Source organism: Camellia sinensis, chromosome 5 (assembly GCF_055761805.1).
Source record: "Camellia sinensis isolate YWXY chromosome 5, ASM5576180v1, whole genome shotgun sequence".
Lineage (NCBI taxonomy): Eukaryota > Viridiplantae > Streptophyta > Magnoliopsida > Ericales > Theaceae > Camellia > Camellia sinensis.
This window is the reverse complement of record NC_138965.1, coordinates 134,371,186-134,380,436: the sequence shown is the minus strand read 5'-3', so window position 1 is coordinate 134,380,436 and position 9,251 is coordinate 134,371,186.

Here is a 9,251-nt window from a genome sequence, read left to right as displayed (position 1 = left end):
TTAATGCACGATTTAAAATATAGCATGCGGTGTCAACGGCTTCAGCCCAAAAATATTTAGGAAGATTATTTTCGTAAAGCATTGTTCTACTCATCTCTTCTAAAGTTCTATTCTTTCTTTCTACTACACCATTTTGTTGAGGGGTTCTAGGTGCTGAAAAATTATGTCCAATACCATACTTATCACAAAACAATTCAAATTTCTTATTTTCAAGTTCTCTAGCATGGTCGGTTCGAATATTAATAATAAGAAAACCTTTTTTATTTTGAATTCTACGATAGAGTTTTGTGAAAGAAGAAAATGTTTTTTCTTTGTATGCTAAAAACATAACCCATGTAAATCTTGAATTATCATCAACAATAACAAAACAATAATGTTTACTGCCTAGACTAGATGTCATTGAGAGACCAAATAAATCCATATGCAGTAGTTGTAAAGGTCTAGTTGTGGAAATGTGAGATTTTGATTTAAACGATATTTTAGCTTGTTTTCCTTGTTAACAAGCACTACAAAGATGATCTTTTTCAAATTTAATTTTAGAAATCTAATGACCAAATCCTTTCTCAAAAGTTTAGCTATTAAATCCATATGAGCATGATTAAGTCTTTTATGCCATGACTAACTATTTTTATTATTAACATATAGACATTTAACATCACTAGCATAGATATCATTGAGATGAAAAACATAAACATTATCGTGACGATTACCAATGAATAAAACTTTATGATCATTTGTGCTTTCAATTGTGCAATGTGATTTATCAAAAATAACTCGATTACCTTTATCACATAATTGACTAATAATAAGTAGATTATACTTAAGTCTATCAACAAGTAAAACATTTTCAATAGAAGGGTTAGGAGGAATACCGATGCTACCAATACCGATGATTTTTCCTTTCTTGTTGTCTCCAAAAGTAACAAAGCCTCCATCTTTGGATGGCAGTGTAGTAAAGAAGGATTTATCTCCGGTCATGTGTTTGGAACATCCACTATCAAGGTACCACTTCTTTTCTTTAACTTTGGACTTAAAGCAAACCTACAAGATGACAATCAAGTGTTGATTTTTAGTACCTATAGTTTCTTGGGTCCTTCTTGGTTAGTTTTGTTAGATCCCTTAATAATCCAAATCCTTTTAATTCCCATGTTTATATTATTTTTGAATGGACAAAAAGATATATAATGGCCTTTCTTTCTACAATAATGACAAGTAATATGAGGGTGAGTCATGAGAGGTGCCTTTTTCAAAATTGTATTGAGATTTTTTTTATTTTTTAATATGGTCATATCCAATGCCCACCTTATCGAAAACATATATTTGATTTTCAAGAAGCATGTTAAGATTATCTCTACCTTTTACAAAATTTTCAAATGTTTTTGTTAAATCATCAACATTGTTTTGTAAAGCAATTTTCTCAATAGAGATGGTGTCAAAATCATTTTTCAAAACAATTTTTTCTTTCTTTAATTCTTCTACATTAATAGATAAAGATGCAACAGATTTCTTCAACACATTATTTTTGGCACAAACTTTTCTAAATTCATCTTGTAGTTCATGGAATGCACTTTCAAGTTCTTCATAAAGAGTAGTACCTCATCTTGAGTAGAGTCTTCATCTTCAAGAGCCATGAGACACAAGTTGGCTACTTCATTTTCAATTTCATCACTTCAGCTTTCATTTTCACTTTCTCTCCAAGTTGCTACCATGGCCTTATTGTTTCTTTTGTAGTCTTTTCCATGATTTTTCAATTTTGGACAATCCATCTTCATATGTCCAGGATTTTTGCACTCATAGCAAATAATAGGTTCTTTTTTGTTATCTTTGTTGTACTCTTTCTTGAAAGGTCTTCTTCCTCCATAATTATTTTTCTTGAAGTGCTTTTTGAAATTTCTACTAAACATGGCATAGCTTTCATCCTCACTAGAGTTTTCATGTTCTTCTTCATTTGATGAGGCTTTGAATGTAATTCCACTTTTCTTTTTGTTTTCAGCATCCTCATGTCCTTTCATGGTGATCTCATGAGTCATAAGGAAACCCATAAGCTCATCCAATCTAAGTGTGGAGAGATTTTTGGCTTCTATAATGGCGGTGGTCTTTGCTTCCCAATTTTTTGGTAAACACCTAAGAATTTTTCTCACCAACTCACTATTAGTATAAATTTTGCCAAGAGATTTCAAAGAGTTTACAATTTAGTAAATCTAGTAAACATGCTTGAAATAGATTCATCAGAGTTCATTTTAAACAATTCATAATTATGAACAAGCATATCAATATGAGATTCCTTCACTTGGTTTATACCTTCGTACGTTACCTCGAGTTTGTCCCAAATTTCTTTTGCCAAATCACAACTTGAAGTTCTATTACTGTAACAACCTTCACTTTACTCTAGTCATGCTTGCATATATTACATGATCTTGTCTTGATATGTTGCATTTACAAAACCTTGATTTGTCTTGCATAAGTGTTACTTGCATGCTTTATTCCTTGTTTGGTGTGTGTGTTTAGCCTAGGTTAATCTAGGCCGAGGTCACCTTAAGCTTAGAACCATCTTGGAACCACTTTGGTTGACCTCCACCTTCACCAAGGCATGTCGGCCGGGATGTCATCATCTAGGCCGAGGTGTTCATCACCAAGGCCGAGATATGTATTATCTAGGCCGAGATGTTACCTTTGCACCTAGTGATCTTGTTCCTGGATTGGTATGACCTAGACCGAGGTGTGACACATCTAGGCTGAGGTATGGCACAGCTAAGTCAAGTGTTGTCCTTCCTAGCCGAGATCATTGTTCTTGCTGAAGCTCTGTCCTTAGCCGAGATTGTTACTTGTCGGAGTACCCTTGCCATCCTGCTTGTTGAACACACTTTGTCATGGTCTTGCCTTTTCACTTAGTCACCTTTTTCAGTACAGCCAACCAGCCGTTGCCACGTGTCTGAGCTGAGTGTTAAATCAACCGCCAGAGAGAGAAATGTATCATTTGTTGTATGTCTTTGTTCTTGAGGAGAGAGAAGCTCTAGAAGAGGGATGAAGAGTTCTTAGAAAGGGAATAGATTTCCAAGCTTGATCTTCACACTTTGAGCCGTTAGATTCGTGTCTTGAGGTTAGAATCTTGATCTACTCTTGTTGTTCTTATTGATCATCTAGCTGCATTGCATGATCGAACCTGATTTACAAACCATGCATCGATTTAAAGTTTGGTTTTAGAAAGAGAAAGTGATATTCATGTGTTCTTGAATAGAAGCCTTGTTTGATTCGAAAGCTTGCATCGAGATTCAAGTTTTTTTGTGTTTGTTTTCATAAAATCTTCGAGTATGGTTACTCAGGTCCATGTTTTTGAATTCATAGCATGAAACCTCAGATTTTGTAATGATGAGTTATGATCTTTGCATCTATGTTCTTCATGTTCATGTTCTTTATGTTCTTCAAAGAAAGGGAAACCCAGATTTTCCCGACTTCGTTTCCTTGAATGTGGCCATCGGGACCACACCTCGGCAAGGGAGGTGTGGGACCTCGGCCAAGACCTGGTTGGTGCCCATTATGTTTTCCCGAGATGAGGAACAGTGTTTTGTTTTGGTTCGACTTAGTTTTGAAGTAATGCTGAGATCATCTGCATTCATGTAAAGCTTGTTTGATAGTGCATTCAATGGGATTTGTTATGTGCTTGTAGACCTTGGATCCTTGCTTGTAACCCCGACATTTGAAGAACTATGTGAGTGGTATTTTTAATAAAGCTATGTTATAAAGTTTTGATAAAGCTTTGCTTTGTTTTGAAAAGTATTTGTTAAGCATGAATGATTATCCCTATTTTGTATATCAAGTGTTAGTCTTGTTTTGGATAACAACCTTTGAAAGTCCGTACGTGCTAGGGGACTATAAGCATTTGTAGCACAACCTTTGAAAGTCCGTACGTGCTAGAGGACTATAAGCATTTGTAGCACAACCTTTGAAAGTTCGTACGTACTAAGGGACTATAAGCATTTGTAGCACAGCCTTTGAAAGTCCGTACGTGCTAGGGGACTATAAACATTTGTAGCACAACCTTTGTTAACGTCACCCCTTGAAACTTGAAAGTCTTGGAAGACTTTGATTGATGAAGCTTGAAAGATTTGTTAGATGAACTTGATTCCTCCATTGTTGGTTACAAGCTATGATTATGTATTGTTTTGTTAAAGATCTCGGATATCATGCATGCAAACCTTTTATTACTTGTACCATTCACTGAGTATCCAAGCTCACCCTCTTTATGTATATGTAGGTGATGAGCAGGACGGCGGTGACGCCTAGATGTGCTTTGCAACCTGTTTTGGACTTGCATTTTGTACCATCTTGAAGATTATGCTTCTTAGCTTGTAATTCATTGTGTTCTGTATATGGTGGCTTGAGAAGCCTTTTGGTCAAGATGTATTTTGTATTTCATTTCATTGTATCCAAGTTGTAAGACCTTGTTAAGATGTATGACATTCCATTCGATCTATGCACAGCTCTTATAGACGAATTAGATTTAAATTTATTGCTTCCGCACATGTTAGCCCCATATGTATACTCTGATCGTGTGTGAATCCTTGTAAGTTGGCCTTTGGTAATCTCAAATTACTGGCCATCATGACACCATTCTACTAGGGGCAGAATGGGATCGTGACAATTACACTCCTTAGAGTCTAATCCACAAACAATGGTGAGTTTGGCTTTAGCATTGGCTTGCAGTAATTTGTGATCCCTCTCATCACATTTATCTTCTGTTTTAGATACACTAATATTGTCTACTAATTTAGTAGGAATGTTTAGACCTTTGGTGATAATAATCCACATGGCATAATCAGTGGCTTGTAGGTATAGGGTCATCTTATTTTTCTAATGCCTATAATTGTTTTCGTCAAACAATGGTGGCCTATTTGTGGCTTGTTCTTCAACTAAGGTTACAATGGATCGAAACTCCTAGATGGTTAAATCTAAAATAAGAGTCTAGGCTCTGATACCAATTGTTACCCAAAAGACAACCTAAAAGGAATGATGAATTAGGTTTTTACAATTAATTATAATAATACACCAATAAAAATTATAACTAGTACAATAGATAAATATAGTTAATGAAATAAAGATAATTAAAACAAGTGTTCTAACATCTATATCAGTTAATGATTTTGGCACAATAAAAATGTAGTTATGGCAATTTAAATAAAATAAAGAGATAAGGGAGAGAGAGGCAAACAGATTTATAGTGGTTCGGCTTCAACTCAGTCTACGTCTACTCCTCAAGCTTCACTTGAGATTTTCCACTATACTCTACCTTCACAGGGGTGCTAGCAACCTTTTCAAAAATGGAGCAATCCTCCACGGATTTTACAAAGACCTTCTAAGTCAATAACACTGAGTGTACTACACTCTTACAAGGTTGAAAAGAAGGTGCTTTTGCTTTCACAGAAAGCTACAAGAATTATTTCTCAAAGATAGATATATAAAATGAAGCTTTGATTTTTCTATAAACCTTACACAGGAAAAATGAGCTTAATGTTATAAGGCTCAGTGTATAATTTTTGAGAGAAAGATGCAAACAAAATTGAAGAACACTTCTCAGAGAATTTTCAGAGAAAAGATGAGAATGATTTTTGATCAAGGAATGTTTTCTGGGTTCTGTAACTTGTATAAGGTTTTTGTAAATTGTTTATAACAAAGACTTTGGTATATATAATGAAACTTATAGCTGTTGCATTCATTTGAATATTTTTCACTCCATCATTACTACTTTTAACTTGTGGGAGACAAGGCTTGGATCTTGGAACAACTCTTTTAAAGAATAGCCGTTGTATTTATTTGAATATCTTCCACTTCATCATTATTACTTTTAACTTGTGGGAGACAAGATCATTACTAATTTGAATATCTTCCACTTGAACTTTTTGGTCTGCTGCTGTGCTGGGCTGTTTGAACCTCTGGTTTGGGCTGTTTGAACATTTGGTTCGGGCATTATTTTTGGGTTGAAATGAACTCCTGATTTAAGCAAATATTAAATACATTCAAACAACATTTAGGATAAAAGTTTAGGTGAGAAATAATGGGACAAAATAAATTTTGATTCTATTTTTCTCTTTCAAATAAATTAAAACATAATTTAAATAAACCATCAAAATATATTTTGGATTCTATTAAAACATAATTAAATAAATCATCAAAATAAATTTTGGATTATATTTTTCTTTTTCAAATAAATTAAAATATAATTAAATAAGTCATCAAAATAAATTTTGGATTCTATTTTTCTTTTTTAAATAAATTAAAATATAATTTAATAAATCATCAAAATAAATAAGTCTAACAATTTGTAATATGATATCAAAACATAAAAGAATTACTGTTCAGCAATTGAAAAAGTAACCCAAGCAGTAAATCCAAACTTTAGAGGTTCTTCAAGAGATCATTGTTGTGCAAGTTTTTCCTCTTGTGAGTTGTGATTATATAAAATAATGTAGGAAATGAAATATAATTTAATATATAGAATTGATGAGTTTCAATGTGTATATGTCATGTCATGTGTTTCAATGTGTATATGTCATGTGTTTGTGTAGGTCACGTGCTACCGTCTGTCTACTTTGTTTGATCTGCTTCTGGAGCTATCTGTGAGTAACAACCTTGTGAAGATATGTTTGAATTATAAGTACTTTCTAAATTATAAAATGTTATGTTTATGAAATGATACTTTTTGACTGATTGAATGATTGTCTTATTTTATGAACTGTATTCGCGGCATCCTTAGCATCTGTTACTGTTATTGTTTACTGCTACTGTTACAGAGATCTCTGACAGTTCCAATTCTTGGAACTTCTATTTACTGTATTGATGGCATGACCATCAATTCTGATTGTTCGGTCTTTATGGCCTACTATACTGTTCTACTATTGGATGTACTATGTATGACTGCTATGATTACAATATAATTCTAAAATGAGAAATTGATTTGCTGATGATAATGGAATGTTTTAAAAACTGTAAGGATATCATTCATAACCCCTTACATTGTTATTATTCACTGGACTCTAGCTCATTGTATATGTATATATATGTAGGTGAACAAACGCGTGACTAGGCTTAGAGGCGTTTGCTTGGAATCTATTTTTGTTAGCCAACCTATGCGCCTTCCATGGAGGTTTCGGATATGTCAAGTGGCCAGAGCTATGCAATTAAAGTTTAAGTTTTTGTTCATTCTATATATAGGGCTAAGTCTCTTTTGTCTCATCTGTATATATGATGACGCAGGAATGATGGGCTAATATATGTATATAAAAAGTTTAAATATTTTTTTGTCTCATGTAAGTCTGTACAGCTCAATGGCTGAAGTATGTTCGTATTTTGCTTTCGCTAGCCCTTAATATTATGTATCTGTTTAAGAGGCCTTCAGTAATCTTAAGATTATTGGCCAGTCATGATAGTAAACCTATAGGGGCGGGTTTGGGTCGTGACAGGTATTGAGTTTGTGGATTATCTCAATTTATCATGAAAAATATATAAAAAAGAAATATTTGTCAAATAGGGTTCATATAAAATAGATAAATTTAGTATAATTTAAATTATGTTTGGGTTTGTGTAGAACTCTAGATGTAATTAAGAAATACATATTGATGTGGTTCTTTTAAATTAAAGTAAGCCCTTATAATGTGCAATATAAGTATGAAAAAAACATTACTTTTAATAATATGTTAGTAGTTGACCCGTGCAATGCACATCCAATTTTTTTTTTTTTTTTCCAAAAAAATTCGATGTTACAATGTGTGTTATAAAAGAATATTAAAATTAAAGTAAGATTTTAATTATTTATTTTGATAATATTGGCGCTATCATTTTATAAAATTGTTACTTAAATACTTATATACATTAATTTTAGTTAAATTATTTGTATATTTTGATAATTTTAGTTCTATCATATTATAAAAGTGTAATTATCATATAATAATTTTGTATGATATATGTTAAATTATAAAATAGTAAAATAAATTTTCATTTTGATCTTAAAAATAATAGTTAATTTAGAAGAAGAATTAGTAACATAAAATTAAAAGTAATTCTAATTATTGAATTTTATTTTATATTCATTTAGAAAATAAAAATATGTAAAAATATAAATTATATAAAATTTATTAAAAAATTAAATATAAATATGTTGTAATTGGATTATCATATAATGATTTTATAAGATATTTATGTATTATAAGATTATAAAATAAATATTCTTAATTAATTAAACTATCAACTATATAAAAGAAATTCAATGACGACTAATCAAAAAAGAATCGCATAACAACATTTAAACCTAAAAAGAAAAAAATAATGAAAGCATCCAAACAATAAATACATCTCAGTGTATAAAGTGATTAATCATTTGTAATATGACGCCAAAATATAAAAGAACTTACTGTTCAACAATTGAAAAAGTAACTCAAGCAATGAATTCAAACCTTAGAAGTTCCTCAAGAATATTATTGTTGTGAAAGTTTTTCCTCATGTAAGTTGTGACTATATAAAATAATGTAGAAAATGAAGTATAATTTCATATATGAAATCACTTTAAAATTTAAACGACAAATGCATAATATAGAATAAAATAGAATTGGTATTGGTGTGACGCCCCAAAATTTTTAAACATCAAGAGAAATTAAATAAACTAAGCACCTTACTAAATTAAAAAAAAAACTTAACATCTTGATAGAAAATTCGAACTCTCGTACATACCCAAAGGTTTAAAATACATTAAATAAAAACTTAAAATTATTCAAATATAACATCAAACGAAATTATAAAGTTCTTAATAACTAATACGTAAGATAATAAAATTTATTTGGCTCTAGTCACGGCTTCAAGTCAGCCAAGGCTCTACGTTAGCGTCAACTCCATTATCAGCTTCAATTCATTTTTGTTCAAAAATTGGCATAAAATGTCAGGGCAATAAAACATATGCCATGAGTTTCGTAACACAGTAAGAAAACATAACAAACTTACCTTTCTTTTTAAGAGAAAAATAACAGGATTATAAACATGATATAATAATATAATTGTAAACATAAATTACAACTATTAAAATAATTTTAACAATTTTAATAAATTAGGTGACACTCGAAATCTCACAAAAAAGATTTAACTTACCAACCACTAACTCATGGCCACGGTTAATTTGAAATCTCCCATTGGTCAATTTTTCAAGTGTTACCAACTGTAACTACCAGGGACACCCATGTCTAAAGTTATATACCCAAATAATGGCA